Source organism: Callithrix jacchus, chromosome 6 (assembly GCF_049354715.1).
Source record: "Callithrix jacchus isolate 240 chromosome 6, calJac240_pri, whole genome shotgun sequence".
Classification (NCBI taxonomy): Eukaryota; Metazoa; Chordata; class Mammalia; order Primates; family Cebidae; genus Callithrix; species Callithrix jacchus.
The window spans coordinates 42,508,114-42,523,795 of record NC_133507.1 but is presented as its reverse complement, the minus strand read 5'-3'; the positions used below and the strand labels follow the sequence as shown (position 1 = coordinate 42,523,795).

The 15,682-nt window shown below is 36.4% G+C and overlaps 1 long non-coding RNA gene across 1 annotated transcript; it reads left to right on the top strand.

Annotated features, from left to right (window-relative positions):
• Positions 1 to 12,976: 12,976 nt before the first annotated feature.
• LOC144576788 (uncharacterized) lies at positions 12,977 to 15,318 on the top strand. The gene is made up of 2 exons (XR_013519307.1): positions 12,977 to 13,109; positions 15,257 to 15,318. It is a non-coding gene; the product is annotated as an uncharacterized LOC144576788 (long non-coding RNA).
• The last annotated feature ends 364 nt before the right edge of the window (positions 15,319 to 15,682 follow it).

Genomic DNA, 15,682 nt, shown 5'->3' with positions numbered 1-15,682 from the left:
ATGAGGGAAACAGACCTAGAGTTTTGTTGGGTTTTTTTTCTACCTCATTAAAACAGACAGACAAACCTTGCCTGCTCAAATGAGAACAGCCACCCATGCCATGAGATCAACTTGTTACTCACCATTTATAACATCTGCACTCAAACTTGTTCTCATAACCATTCTGCACTCTTAAAAATTTTGGGAAACCAAAGAGCTTCTGTTTATGAGGGTTAATCTCTCAATACCATATTAGAAATTAATTCTGAAAAGTTTCATTAATATTTATTCATTTAAAAATAACAATAAACTTATTAAACAGGTTGACATTGGTTTATTACATTTATATTTATATAATAGCATATTTTATAAAAATAACTATATTTTCTAGAAAAATTAAGTAATAAGAAAGTTAGCACTGTTACACATTTCTTCAAATCTCTTTAATGTCTTGCTTAATATAAAACAGCTGGAAAATGGATTACGATAGTCTAATAGTCCATGAGGATCTGAATCTTGCCAACAACCACTTAAGTGAACTTAGAAGTGGATCTTCTCCTACTCAAGCCTTCAGGTAAGATCACAGCCCTGGCAACCCCTTGATTGCAGCCAGAAGTCACCATAAGTCAAGCCCAGATTTCTGACAACAAAAACTATGAAATGATAGATGTTTGTTTTCTAAACCAATGAGTTTTGGGGAATTCATTACATTGCCACTGAGAACTAATAGTGTTGTAACCGAGCGAATCACAGAGAAAGCACCACACTCTGAGATAGACTCAGGAGTCCTTGATTGCCAGTGACAAAGAGACAGCTAATACTCAAAATTCTCTCAGCCCTGAGGAAGGGGCTTGATTCCTTTTTATACCTTGATTAAGGTAGGAGAGGGGGAGCCTAGCTGAAGCGGAATTTTACAGAAGCAAAATGAGCAGGTTAGAGGGACATGGTTGCAGGCCAGGGTATTTCCATACAATCACCAAGAGGGATCCAATGAGGAGTATTCACAATAGGAGGTGTGCTTGCCAAGCAGGATGTGGTTATAACGGTTTATGGTAGAATAAGCACAGAGGCAGTGAGCACAGCATCTGCATCACCCAGTTATGCAACTGAGGGAGACATGGTAGGAGAGATGGCGGGGAGGGAGAGGCTAAGATGGAGTCTGTCTGGCTCATAGCTAAGATGGAGTCAGTTAGGCTAACATAAGTTAGACTATCGCAATACAAATGGAATAGTTGCTCAACATTCATTTATTGATTCAGTGAATGTATACATTGAATGTGTGTGTACCAGTTACTGTAACAGGAGAGGAGAAGCAGATGTGACTCTAACATGGGCCCTCTACCCTTGAGGAATCAGTTTGATGAGGGAGATAAATAGGAAAATAGATGGCATACAGTATCTATAATGCAGATATAAGAATAAATTATGTGAGACTATAAAAAGGAAAATAACTTTTTTTGAGAAGGCTTCACTAACTACCATTTGGATTAGCGCATAAAGGTTGAGCACATTTAAGACTCTGGCAAGTGGCACTGATTCAATAGAGCTGCTACTTCAGGAATTAAACCAAGGAGGTTACATGTAATCATTTTTTACCCACCTACATGCAGTATTATATAAAGCCATGAGAGGAAATAAGATTTCTTTAGAAAAAAAGCATATGGAGAAAACTCAAAACTTAAGACTCACGCAGGTAAAATATGAGAAGAAAACACTTGATTGAAGTGATAATAAATATGATGTCATGAAGTGTTTGCCAGAGATGACTTTGAAGAAAAAAAAAAAAGGTAATTCAAAAAAGTTTGCTGAAGAAGATCATTTAAAAAATTATTTAAATTATGTATTGAAGATCTTTGGCCATACAAACAAAAAGGAAAATTACTCCCCATCCTCTTTGATTAAAAAGGTGAATCACAGTTTCTACATAGTAAAAATGATTCTTTTTGATATTAAGAAATTTAACATCTGAAATCAGTAAAATTTACTACCTGTCTTGTTAATATCTCGTTAATATCCACAAAAACTGGAGTTTTTTAAAATAAACTTTATAGACAGAGAAATATATAATTTTCTAAGTTAATTTAAAACTACAAAACAAAAATTTTTGCAGTTTTAAGTTAATCACTTTTTACAAAACCAATTTTACTAGGTCTAAAAAAGCAGAGTAATGAGAAGAAACTTGGTAAATTTTGGTCAAACTAAAAACTAAACACTAGTAAAATCTGTGCTACCTAATGACTTAAAAACCTGTACTTTGAAGTAGGAAGAGGGTCCTGGTTCTTCTACTTTACAAGTGACTCTAGACAACTAATGTAAGCCTCAGTTTTCTATGAAAAACAGAGATTAAAATAACTGTACTTTCAACCAGGTTTTCTGAGCTCATATTAGGTAAGACATGTGAAAACATCTTGAAACATTTAACTCATTATAGGATTCTTGTAGCTACCCAGGAAAAGATATCACCAATAACCATTCAAACTATTTTTCATATTACTGCAACTTAAAAACTTACTTTCTATTTAACTGACAAAAAAATGTATCTTGATTTTTAGCCTTGACATATGGCAGCAAAACATGAATTACAAATTGGATTCACACATAAAGTCAGAAAAACTTCCCTGACTTTTCATCTGAAATGTATTCCATTTGGAGGATCTGCTATACTTCCATAGGACATTAATAATTTGATCAAAGCCATGTAATAAGGTTTGCTGTGTTTATTTTGTCTCCTTTTACACAACAGCTTTTTCAAATCTGTGTGTGCTACTTTTGCCCTACAATGTGAAAAGGAGACCAGTAACTGCAGGATACCATTTGCTGTGTGGATTTTTGGGTCTTGTTTGCACTTGACATTTGAATTAATATATTTCAATTCTCCCTCCAATTTACTTGTAAGTGTATTGTAGTTGGTTAAAAAAAAAAAAGCTGCAGGTAAGTCAGATAATAAACTGTGAGTTAATAGGGTATTTATCTTCTGAAATAAATAGGAGTCAGAAAGTCATACAAAAAACTGGGCTATAGCATTCAATAAGGCATTCAGTAGTGAATCAATGTGTAACTTCCTCCACCCTATTCTGTAGGCCTCAATAAAGTAACAAAAATGTTTTTCCTCTAATAAAAGTATTATATTCCTTTTTAAAAAAAGTTTTTTGCTCACAAGAACACATAAGAAAGAATATATTTAAATACACTTAAAACACCAATTAGGATGATTTTCTCTAGTGGTACTCAATAGGAGATAAAAGAAAAGGAGAGAAAAGGTAGATTGTGGAAAGACAGATTAAAAAGGAGGGAAAGATGATTTAACATGGGCTCAGAGTGCTTCCCAGTAAGTTCATAAGTTATCTGTCTACAGTCCCTGCCCCCTTACTTTTAGCCCATGATGACTTAAAAAAAAAAAAAAAAAACAGTGAACTATTGAAAGAAACACCTCTGCTTACATCTACTTCCAAATATCTATATTTTTGTCCATTCATACTCCATTTCTTCTTATCTCATAAATAAACTTGGTACTTTCTCCACTTGCCTAAGAAGAACACCTCTCTCTATGTTCTCAACCTTTTCTTCAGCCTCCCTGATTGTGCTTTGTCAATAAATCAGTTATAATTTCTGCATCTAAGCTGCCTTTGACCTCTCAATCAATAAACACATTCGAGCTTCCCCATTATGTTAAATATATCTTTTATTACTTTTTGTCATTCCCACAATCTACTCTATTTAACTGACAATATCCTTAAGTCATTTATATTTATTTTTCCCACATTCTATTTGATTTTTCTACCCATTATAATGTGGCTTCCATCACCATCAACTCCAGTCAATTTGATTTCATTTAAATCACCAGTGTCCTTCTAACCAGACCCAAAGAGCTTCTTCAATTGTATCATGATTATCTGTCTATAGCATTTGACATCATTTCTCTTCTGAAAACTCTTTCTTCTTGGTTTTCTCAACACAACTCTTTTCTTATCTCCTTTCTACTTCTTTGTTAACTCCTTGCCTTTTCTTCTTCAATGTCTTTGTGTTAATTATCTATTACTTTGTAACAAATTATCCTAAGACTTAGTGGCTTGACCCAGAAAGAATAAAATACCTAAGAATACAGCTAACCAGGGAGGTAAAAGGTCTGTACAATAAAAATTATAAAACACTACTTGGAGAAATCAGATGTGATACAAATATATGGAAAACATTCCATGCTTATGGATAGGAAGAATCGATCTCATCAAAATGGCCATACTGCCCAAACCAATACACAGATTCAATGCTATTCCAATAAAACTACCAATGACATTCTTCATGGAACTAGAAAAATATTTTTTTAATTTATATGGAACAAAAAAAGTCCCCAAATAGCCAAGTCAATCCTAAGCAAAAAGAACAAAGCTGAAGGCATCATGTTACCCAACTTCAAAATATGCTGCAAAGGCTACAGCAACCAAAATAGCATGGTATTGGTACAAAAACAGACAGAAAGAACAATGGAACAGAATTGAGAGCCCAGAAATAAGGGTGCCTGCCTACAACCATTGGATCTTCAACAAAGCTGACAAAGACAGCAGCAGGGAAAGGATTTTCCATTCAGTAAATGGTGCTGGGATAACTGGCTAGCTATATGCACAAGACTGAAATTGGACCCCTTCCTTACACCATATACAAAAATTAACTCAAGATGGATTAAAGACTTAAATGTAAAACCCAAAACTATAAAATCCCTAGAAGATAACAGCATTAGTCTGTTTTCATGCTGCTAATAAAGACATAACCAAGACTGGGTAATTCATAAAGGAAAGAGGTTTAATTGACTCACAGTTCCACATGGCCAGGGAGGTCTCATAGTCATGGTGGAAGGTGAATGAGGAGCAAAATAACATTTTACATGGCAGCATACAAGAGAACTTATGCAGGGGAACTCCCATTTATAAAACCATCAGATCTCGTAAGACTTATTCACTACCATGAAAATAGTATGAGGTAAACCATCCCCGTGATTCAATCATCTCCACTTGGCCCCACTCTTGACATGTGGCTATTACTATAATTCAAGATGAGATTTGGGTGGGGACATGGCCATCAACAACCTAGGCAATATTATTCTGGACATAGGACCTGCAAAGGTTTCATGACAAAGACATCGAAAGCAATTGCAACAAAAGCAAAAATTGACAAATGGGATCTAATTAAACTTAAGAGCTTCTTCACAGAAAAATAAACTATAAACAGAATAAACAGACAACCTACAGAATGGGTGAAAATATTTGCAAACTATGCACTTGACATAGGTCTAATATCCAGTATCTATAAAGAGCTTAAACAAATTTACAAGAAAAAAAAAAAACAATCACTAAAAAGTGGGCAAAGGACATGAACAGACACTTTTCAAAAGAAGACATACATGTGGCAAACAAGCATATAAATAAAAGCTCAACATCACTGATCATTAGAGAAAAGCAAATCAAAACCACAATGAGGTACCATCTCACATCAGTCGGAAGGGCTTTTATTAAAAAGTCAAAAAAAAAAAACGCTGCTGAGGTTGCAGAGAAAAGGAAATGCTTATACACTGCTGGTGGGAGTGTAAATTAGTGCCATTGTGGAAAGCAGTGTGGCAATTCCTCAAAGAACTAAAAGCAAAACTATCATTCATCCCAGCAATCCCATTACTGGGTATATACCCAAAGGAATATAAATTGTTCTACCACAAAGACATATGCATGTGAATGTTCACTGTAGCACCATTCACAATAGCAAAGACATGGAATCAACCTAAAAGCCCATCAGCAGCAGACAGTATAAAGAACATGTGCTACATATACACCATGGAATACTATGCAGCCATAAAAACAAACAAGATCATGTCCTTTACAGGACCGTGGATGGAGCTGGAGGCCATTATCTTTAGCAAACTAATGCAGAACGGGAAACCAGATACCTCATGTTTTCACTTGTAAGTGTGAGCTAAATAAGGAGAAACAATAGACACATAAAGGCGAACAACAGACACTGAGCCTACCTGCGGAAGGAGGGTGGGGGGAGGGAGAGGATCAGAAAAAATAACTATCAGATACTATGTTTAGCACTTGGATGACAAAATAATTTGCACATCAAATCCCCATGACAAGAGTTTACCTGTATCGCAAGCTTGCCCTTGTACCCCTGAACCTAAATAAAAGTTAAAATAATTTAGTAGTGTTGGGTGCAGTGGCTTATGTCTGTCATCTCAGCACTTTGGGAAGCCAAGGTGGGTGGATTACCCAAGGTCAAAAGTTCAAGACCAGCCTGGCCAACATGGTGAAATCCTGTCTCTACTAAAAATAGAAAAATTAGCTGAGTGTGGTGGTTCAAGCCTTAATCTCAGCTATTTGGAAGGCTAAGGCAGGAAAATCACTTTAACCCAGAGGTGGAAGTTGCAGTGAGTGGAGATCAAGCCACTGTACTCCAGCCAGGGCAACAAGAGCAAAACTCCATCTCAAATAATAATAATAATAATAATAATTAAATAGATAATAACTTAGTGGCATGAAAGAGCAAACATTAATTACCTGAAAGTTTCTGTTGGTCAGGAATTTAGAAATGTCTTAGGAAAAACACCCTTCTGGCTTAGGATCTCTCATGAAGTTACAGTCAAGATAGAGGATTCACTTCCATAGTGGTTCACTCATGTGGCTGTTGATGAAGGTCTTAGTTTGTTGCTAGCTTTTTACAGATGTCTCAGTTCCTCAGTGGCTGTTAGCAAGAAGCCTTGGTTCCTTACCACACGGGTCACTTCACAGGCTGCTTGAGTGTTTTCACAACATAACAGATAGATTTCACCAGATGAAACAATAAGGGAGAGGGAGGGGGAGGGGAGGGGAGAGGAAAGGAGACAGGAAAGTGGGGGGGAACAGAGAGAGAGCGAGAGAGAGAACTACAATACTGAGAGAAAACTACAGTACTTTTTATGCCATATAAATCATACCCTGTTACTTCTGCTTTAATTTTATTGGAAGTGAGCCACTAAATCCAGCCCACTCTAAAAAAAAGGGGAATTCAGTTCCACCTCTAAAGAGTATCAATTATTTTATGAACGTATCTTATACTACCACAGACTTCTACATTTTATTTCCTGAATGTTGCTATTACTCAAGGGTCTTACCTCTACCCTCTCATCTTATTCACCCTCTGTGGGTGATCTCAACTATTCCCATTGTTTCAACTGTCATCTATATTATAGATGAATCTAAAGTCATTGTTTCTAGCCTCAATTCCTTTCCCAAACCCATATTTGTATTTTCAACTGTCTATCCTACATCTACTTAGAAAGCCAATACAACCTGTCCAAAACTAAACTGTTTTTCTTCCTCCTTGCTCCAATTTGACTCTAAATATCTTCAACCCAAGTACACACATTAGAAAACAATCATCCTCAATTCCTACTTCTCCATCTTACCTCTCATATTCTTTGATAATGCATTTATTCCTACTGTGTATGCCTTCTAAATAACTCTCAACTTATTTTCCTCTCATCATTACTATCTTTGTACAGGCTATCATCATTCCTTTCCAAGTCTACTCCACTAGCCAAATAATTGATTTCCCTATGTCTAGTCTCTCCCTATTCTAATTTACTTTTTGTCAGATTTATCTTGGCTAAAATACAGATCTGAGATTATATATCTCTATAAAGACCTTGAATGGCTCACCAATAACCAGTTTAAAGAGTCCAAGCTCTTTAAAATGATATAAGGCCCTTTAAAATCAGATCCTAATATGTTTTAGCTTCATCTCTATCACTGTCTCGACAAACCTTCACCAAATCATTGTCATTCCCTGAAAATGTCATGTACTTTCACACATTCACGTATTTGCACATGCTATTTCCTCTGCCTGCAATACCCACTACTCTGCTCTGCTGGGCAAACTCTTATTTCCAGAGTTCAAACAGCACCTCTTTCACAAAGCTCTCTCTGAATTCCTTAGGTGAGAAATTATTTCATCTACTATGGTTCCACATTATCTTCCATTTACTGATGGCATATCATTGTTAGCCTATACTTTGCAGATAATTTTAGGACTAATTCAGTTTCAAACATTTTGTCCTTTTGTCTTTGCATGAACATGAATAAACGTTTTGGACTGTTTTCCATTATTTAATTCAAAAATATAATTGCTAGTGACACTTTCTGGCCCCTTCCAGGACTTACAGAATAATATGTTGCTGGAAAAGACCTGTCTCACAGAATTTTTGAAATCTTTTCTCATTTTGTGTTGTTAACCTGCATTGTTAAAGAAAACAAAGTGCTATCTCGAGTCCAGAACACAGGTAAATGTATTAGCAAGGTTTACCTTTCCATGTTACGTATTTCCCATTCCCCACTATTACAAACCCACATTCCATGATAAGCAGCTGAGGTTTCATCAGGGGAACTTAAATAAAAGGAGCCTACAGACCAGGTGCTGTGGCTAAGGCCTATACTCCCGCAACTCTGGGAGGCCAAGGTGAGCAGATCACCTGAGGTCAGGAATTCAAGACCAGCCTGATCAACATGGAGAAACCTAGTCTCTGCTAAAAATACAAAAATTAGCCAGGCGTGGTGGCACATGCCTGTTATCCCAGCTACTCAGGAGGCTGAGGCAGGAGAATTGCTTGAACCTGGGAGGCAGAGATTGCAGTGAGCTGAGATCGCGCCATTGCACTCCAGCCTGGGTGACAAGAATGAAACTCCATCTCATGAAAGAGAAAAACAGAAAAGAAAAGGAGCCTTCAAATGTATGCATACACCTATTTAAAAACATTTATCCCTGTAAGTGCCATCTATTAATTGTTCCTTTATTGTATAATTTTGGAGTTAGGGACAAATAGCACATCCCCATTATTACTGGAAAAATCCCCAGATGTATTAGAGTGCTCATAACATCTTAGCACAGAAGCTTTTGTTAAATTCATAATCAAAAGATAAACACCAAAACTAAATATGCTCTTACAGCACAAATGCGGCAAGATCTGTCTTTTTTTTTTTTTTTTTTTTTTTTTTTGAGACCGAGTCTCACTCCTAGTGCAGGCTGGAATATAGTGGCCTAAACTCTACTCACTGCAACCTCCACCTCCTGCATTCCAGTGATTCTCAGGCCTTAGCCTTCCAGAAAGCTGGGATTACAGGCATGCGCCACTACGCACAGGTAATTTTTGTCTTTTTAGTAGAGACAGGGTTTCGCCATGTTGCCCAAGCTAGTCTTGAACTCCTAGGCTCAAGTGCTGAGATTACCAGTGTGAGCCACCTCGCCCGGGCGCCATGATTCATCTTTAAAAGCACATTTATTGAGCTCTTTTTGGGAGACATGTTGCATTAGGCACTGCTAATGGAATGGTAAACAAGAGAACAAAGGTTATGGCTCCCATAAAGCTTATATTCTGGGACAAGAGACACCCAAGTAAGAAATGAAGACATAAAAACACAAAGTAATTACAAATTAACATAAATCTAAAATTAAAGGAGTGAAACAAGTGATGATATAGATATTAACTAGGGGTAGAGAGTAGAAGTTGTTTAGATGTAGCGGTCAGGGGTAACTGTTTAGAAGAATTGCTACTTGAGCTGCTATCTGTAGGATGAAAATGAGCCAGCCATGTGGAGACTTGTGGGAACAATATACCCCCAAAAGGGAACAAGGGCAACAATACCTTAAATACAATGTCATAATTACAAAAAGACCCCTCAAAAATGCAGTTATCAGCAGGTGGCAGTATCCATATAAGAAAAGAAATATAGGTCAGTAGAGTTTGAAATATACAAGTGTTTCAGATAGCTATGTCTTAAATTAGAAGTCTAGTATGATTCATCCTAATTTGGAATGAGTAAGTAGCCATATTTTTTAAGCCAACTCAAGGGAAAATTACCAATCCCTGTTGACACCCAACTACCTGAAAGGTTCTTCTCCCTAAGGTTCCTGCCACAGTTGCCTCTTCTCACTTTCCTCCCTAAGCTTCTTTTTCTGTATTTACCTTTTAAACCTTGTTCCCCACATTTTTTATTTATTTATTTGTTTGTTTGTTTGTTCTCTACAATCTTTTTCAAAGTAATCCATTTCCATTGGCCCCTACGTTCTAAACTCTGTTCTGAGTTTACAAGTCAAATATACGCTACTGGATTTTGCCACATAAATGACCCACTAGGACCATAAATTAAACACAGCCAAAACTGGTTATGTTATTTCTTGCCCTGGCCACACACTCCAATCATTGCCTTGATCACTTGCCCATGCTTGACACCTGGATCCTCCTACTTTCTGACTTCTCCCGCTCAGCTTCCACATTCAGTCACCCAATCTCCTGATCTTATATTCTTAATATTTACTGGAAATTAATGTTATCAATGCTGAATTCTTTGCTTCTTTACACTCTGACCTGAATTATATAGTAGTATCCACTAATTATGTGTTTACATGTGCCAAGTACTCTAATAAGTGACTCACATGCATTATATCATTTCATCCCTCCAATAGACCTATGATCTAGGAACAGTCTTAATTATTCCTCTTTTATATATAAGAAGGGCAAAGCTTAGAGGTGTCCAACAATTTGCCTAAAGTCCGCTTTAAAGTGGTAGGGAAGAAATTTAACCCACATATTCCTGAATCTAAAACATGACCTTTTATACAGTATGTCTTAAAAAACAAGTGGAAAATTAGCTTTCATAAGAAAAAAAAATAAGTTTCTAATTTGATAGTTCTTTTAGGAACAATTTTACGACTTCAAAGGTTTTAGGATTCAAGGATGAGTGACACTAAATCCACCTATAAGGTGACATGGTATTCAATCCACTAAAACAGTGGTTCTGAAACGTTTTCAGGTAAAAGATACCTAGAACTTGTAGTGTTATATGGGAAACATGTAAATTTAATTTGACCAAAAAGACTGTAACATAAGACCATTATTTTACATAAATGTCCCCACATTGTTTAGAATATATAGGTTTTTCAGTCACATAAAATGTTTGATCCATTATTGTTTTTTTTTTTTAATCTGTTAACTGAAAAATGCTAGGAATCTACTAATTTTTTTAAGAATGAATTAGGAGAAATACCCGATGTAGATGATAGGTTGATGGGTGCAGCAAACCACCATGGCACATGTATACCTATGAAACAAACCTGAACGTTCTGCACTGAACCCAAGAACTTAAAGTATAATAATAAAAAAAAAGGAATGAGTATGTGGGAAGAAAGCTTAAAATTGACAAAAATACTTTATTTTTCTGTGAATTAGAAACACATCATCATTTAATTTAGTAGATCATATTAGTCCAACCTACTGAACTCTTTCATATGAGCATAACTTGAGAACCACTGAAATATACATTTATTAAGCACCTATAAGAAAATATGCAATGTGTTATGAAAAACATAGAAGAATAAAATATCATGTCTCAGTCTACAAACTTACAGAGAAGAAAAAAATTCTTTACAGGGTTTTGATTTTGTCTTCTAAGACTATATAAATGTATGAAAAATGTTTACACTTGTAACAGGAAAATTAACTATTACAGCTATGGAAGAATCATCAATGCAAACTTAAACCTGTATATGTCTATGAAATTTATAATTTCAAAGAAATTATAAAATGGGGTGACACTAGCAAATTCATACAACAGAGAATTTACTTTTGGAGTAATGCATTGTGAAGAAATTAGATCAAGAGAAACAAGAAGCACTTGCAATAGTCCAAGTAAATATGTGGCCTTGAAATAGGATAGTGAAGTAGGAAGGAAATAATTTGAAAGAGGATCCTTATGATACCTAGATGGAAGGTAGGTAGATTTTTGAGCGGGAGAGTGGGAAAAGTATATACATATGACTATGAAAAGTTCTAAGGTACATAAGAGTAGTGAGGGAATATGGAAGTGGGAAATAGGAAAAGCTGGCCTAAAATGAGGAGTAAGAACTGAAATAACAGAAGATAAAAAGCAGATGTTACAAGCTGAGGAAGATGTGGAATCCCTTATATTGCATTTAGAAAGACATGGGAAGCCATTAGAAAACTATAACTAGGGAAATGACATGGTTGATTTAAATCATGGGAATGATTTTAGCATCAATGAGGTAAAAAAATATTTGGAAATCGTACATCTTGGTTTCTTGACAAATGCCATAATAACTATTATCATAATGGCACCAAGAAATATTTCAAGTAGAAACAGAGAAGTCACCCACTTAAGTCACCCACTTAAGAAAATTTTGTGTCAGTGTAGGCTGAAGTGAAAGTTTACAGTATTGAAATTGAAACTGACAAGGTAAAAGACATTTTATATGCTCTGCTGAAACATTGGCAAACCTTTTGTAATATATTACTTCCGAGGGAAAAAAAAAAGTCTTAAGACTGCTACATGTCAAAATTTTGAAGCATTCACTATATAAATCCAAATATTCCCTAAAATGTACTGCCTCAACCCATAAAACAAATCAGCAATTTATATGGCCAAATTAGTCCTGTCTTTATGACAAAAATTTACTTAGATAAATTAGTGGCCTTGCCTCTGTCCACTAACCACAGCATAGTTTGGTCTGTTATCAATCAGAGTCTGTCTTAGTTTGCTCGGGCTGCAATACCAAAGTATCACAGACTGGGTGACTTAAAAAACAGAAATTTATTTTCTCATAGTTCTGGGGGCTAGAAATCTGAGATCAAGGTGTCAGCAGATTTGGTTTCTTCTGAGGCTTCTCTCTTGGCTTGCAGATGGCCACCTTCTACCTATGTCTTCATGTGGTGTGTCTTTCCTCTGTGAACGTATGTGCCTAGAGTCTCTTTGTATGTCCTCTTATTATAAAGGACACTGGCAGATTGGATTAAGGCCCACCCAAAGGGTCTCATTTTACTTTAACACCCTTTGAAAAGCCCCATCTCCAACTACAATCACATTATGAGGTAGTAGGCATTAGGACTTCCACATATGAATTCCAGGGGATACAATGTGGAGCTCTTGGTTGCAAACAACAAATATCAACTTTAGCAAATGTGTTGATGGAAATATTGCTCACAGAGTCTATAGGAGGCCTGGAAAATCAAGCTTGGAAAATAAAAGAAGCAAGAAATACAAGCAAAGAAATAAGGAATAGTATGGATCTTGCCACACTGGCCTGCTGCCACTAGACTGGTAACACCATACATGTATTCTAATGCCCTGAAAAACTCCTACACTCTTCTCAAGTCTTTGTCTTGTTTTCTTGAGATTAAAAGCCCAAGGCATAGTGGGGAGATAGCAGGGAGAATTTACCTGCTCAATCTTAAACTATGTATCTAGGATCTGGCTCTGTGAATAAGAAAAAGGGAGAAAATTGCTGTTTTGCATTTAAAGTAGAAATTTTAATATAACATGTAATTCCTATATTTTTACATAATTACTATATTTTAATATAAATATCCTTCCTACACAGAAGGACATTAGAATGCTGGATAGCAAACAATAATTTCTATTCAGTACAAAATCTACTTCTCAATCTACTACATTTGATACATTCCAATAGATGTAAAATTATGCAAATGGCCATATCCAAGGCAGTAAATTCACAGCCTGTATACCAAATCAAAGCAGTCAGGTTTGGCAGTTTTTCTTTTAGTTCTTTTATGCTGGGTTCCCACGACTTCCTAATGTGTTTCACTCATCCTGACGCTCAATTTTACAGCCCTGCTCTCTTGGGTATTTGAATTGTAATCTTTGGACTATGCCTTCTAAGCATTGTTTTGTGAAAGTTACATTCGAATTTTAAGGTCAAAAAAATAGCAGTAGAAAACATAAAATTCCCAGCCCTATTCCATTTGCTATTTGAGACCATGAAAAACCATTTACCCTATTTCAAACCATTTACCCTTTATATAGTTTAGAAATAATGAAGTCCAACTCATTCTAGTGAATTCAATGAGTTGGACTTCATAATTTCTTGAATGTATGAAGAAATTAATGGATGAGGGAGAGTGCTATGAGAGCATGGAATATATTCAGAAATGTGTATTTTCCACCTGAGGCAAGAAAGGATCTTTGTTTTCTATCTGTGTTACACGTCAGAGGAAAAAAAAAGCAAAAGGCAGAAGGAGGCAGAGAAAGTTAGGAACCATGAAACTGGAGCCATTATCATAACATTATGAGATTCTAGATTCTTTGTAGCTTCCCCATATTTGTTACTTATAATTCATTTGCCTCATAATAATAATTATCTGTAAAATTACTCAAAATCAAAGGCCCTAAGAGTATCCTTGGAGCACTAAAAGTAGGAAGTTAAGACAACTACATTCCATAAGCAAACAAAGTCTCAAAGGAGAGGATCCCCAAATAATCAAAGAGATTATAACACTGAGTAAAAAGGGAGCTGGCTGCATCCCTCCATCCTCTGACAAGAACTACAACAATTACAAAAAATAAACAAAGATGAAAATACGTTAAAGAGGGAGGAGCCCATTAACCTGCAACAGGAGCCCAAATGACAGAAAGTGTCTACCCACAACTACCATTCTCCACACAATTCTTTTTAGTAGCTATCACATTTCTTCTACACACAACCACAAACATACTTGGGGTTTCTTGACATTACCTTACGTAGAAAATGACTAAGCAAATAATCAATTTGACTAAGTATCAGGGCTTATCATTTTCTCCCTCGGCAATTTAATGAAAAAGATAAAAGCTTTTATCTATAAAGATGACCCCTGGTTCCACAACGCTTTTTAACTGAAATAGTTTACACAATAATCAATTTTAAAAAAAAAAACAGCCAAGCATTATACATTTTTAAAAGATAGTATTTTGGTTTGTACAAATATCAGGGGGGGCATTCATCATTCAAGTACCTTTTCAAACAGGATCTAAGTTTATAGTGTTAGGTAACATTACATATATGTAGGCTGAAGCCAGATTGCCAAGAATAGAATTTCTGGCTCGTTCCTTAATATAACCTTGGGCATCTTTCTTCCTTTCTCTGCTTCATCTAGAAAACTAAAACGGTAACAACTCCCACCTAATTGTTGTGATAACTAAATGAAATTGTGAGTGTAATGTGCCAAGCAATTTCTGGAGTTACCAAACACAAGCTCAGACTAAGTTTGGTTACTTTCACATTATAAAGGAATTTTTAGGAATCACCTAGGCACTCTCCTAAAGTCTCAAAATAACTTAATACAGTACTTCTAAGGAGTTCAAGTGCCTCCTTCTCTAGAACACCATCTCAGTCGCTCTTCAAATGAAAGGGACCCTTCAAATGAAAGTTAACTTTTTCCGTTTTTTTTTTTTTTTTTCATAATCTTTCGAAGGAATCTGAAGCACACTGCACTCACGGGCCATTCGGATGCTGCCTCGCCAGAGAACAAGAAGGTAACTGAGTAATGGGGTCACGGAGCAACCCCTAGTCGCTGCGGCTGCTTAGTAGTCACTTACGATGGGGAAGGTATAGGGGACCATTAACTGGGCCGGCAGGAAAAGTCTCCACCTGAGTCGACAATGGACTATAGTCGCTCTATCCTAAGCCAAAGAGGAGTGAGGGAACACAGAGGCGTTGATTCAACCAGCTCGCCCAAATTCATCCTCAGCCCTGTTGCCATCTAGAAAGGGCTCGCCGGGTGAGAGACATCACGTGTGACGAGTAGTCATTTTCCCACGTCCTGTCCCTGCCCCCTCAGAGTCGGACGCAGGGGACGCGCACGAGCAGCTCCGCTTCCGGGAGCCGCTCCTCGCTACCC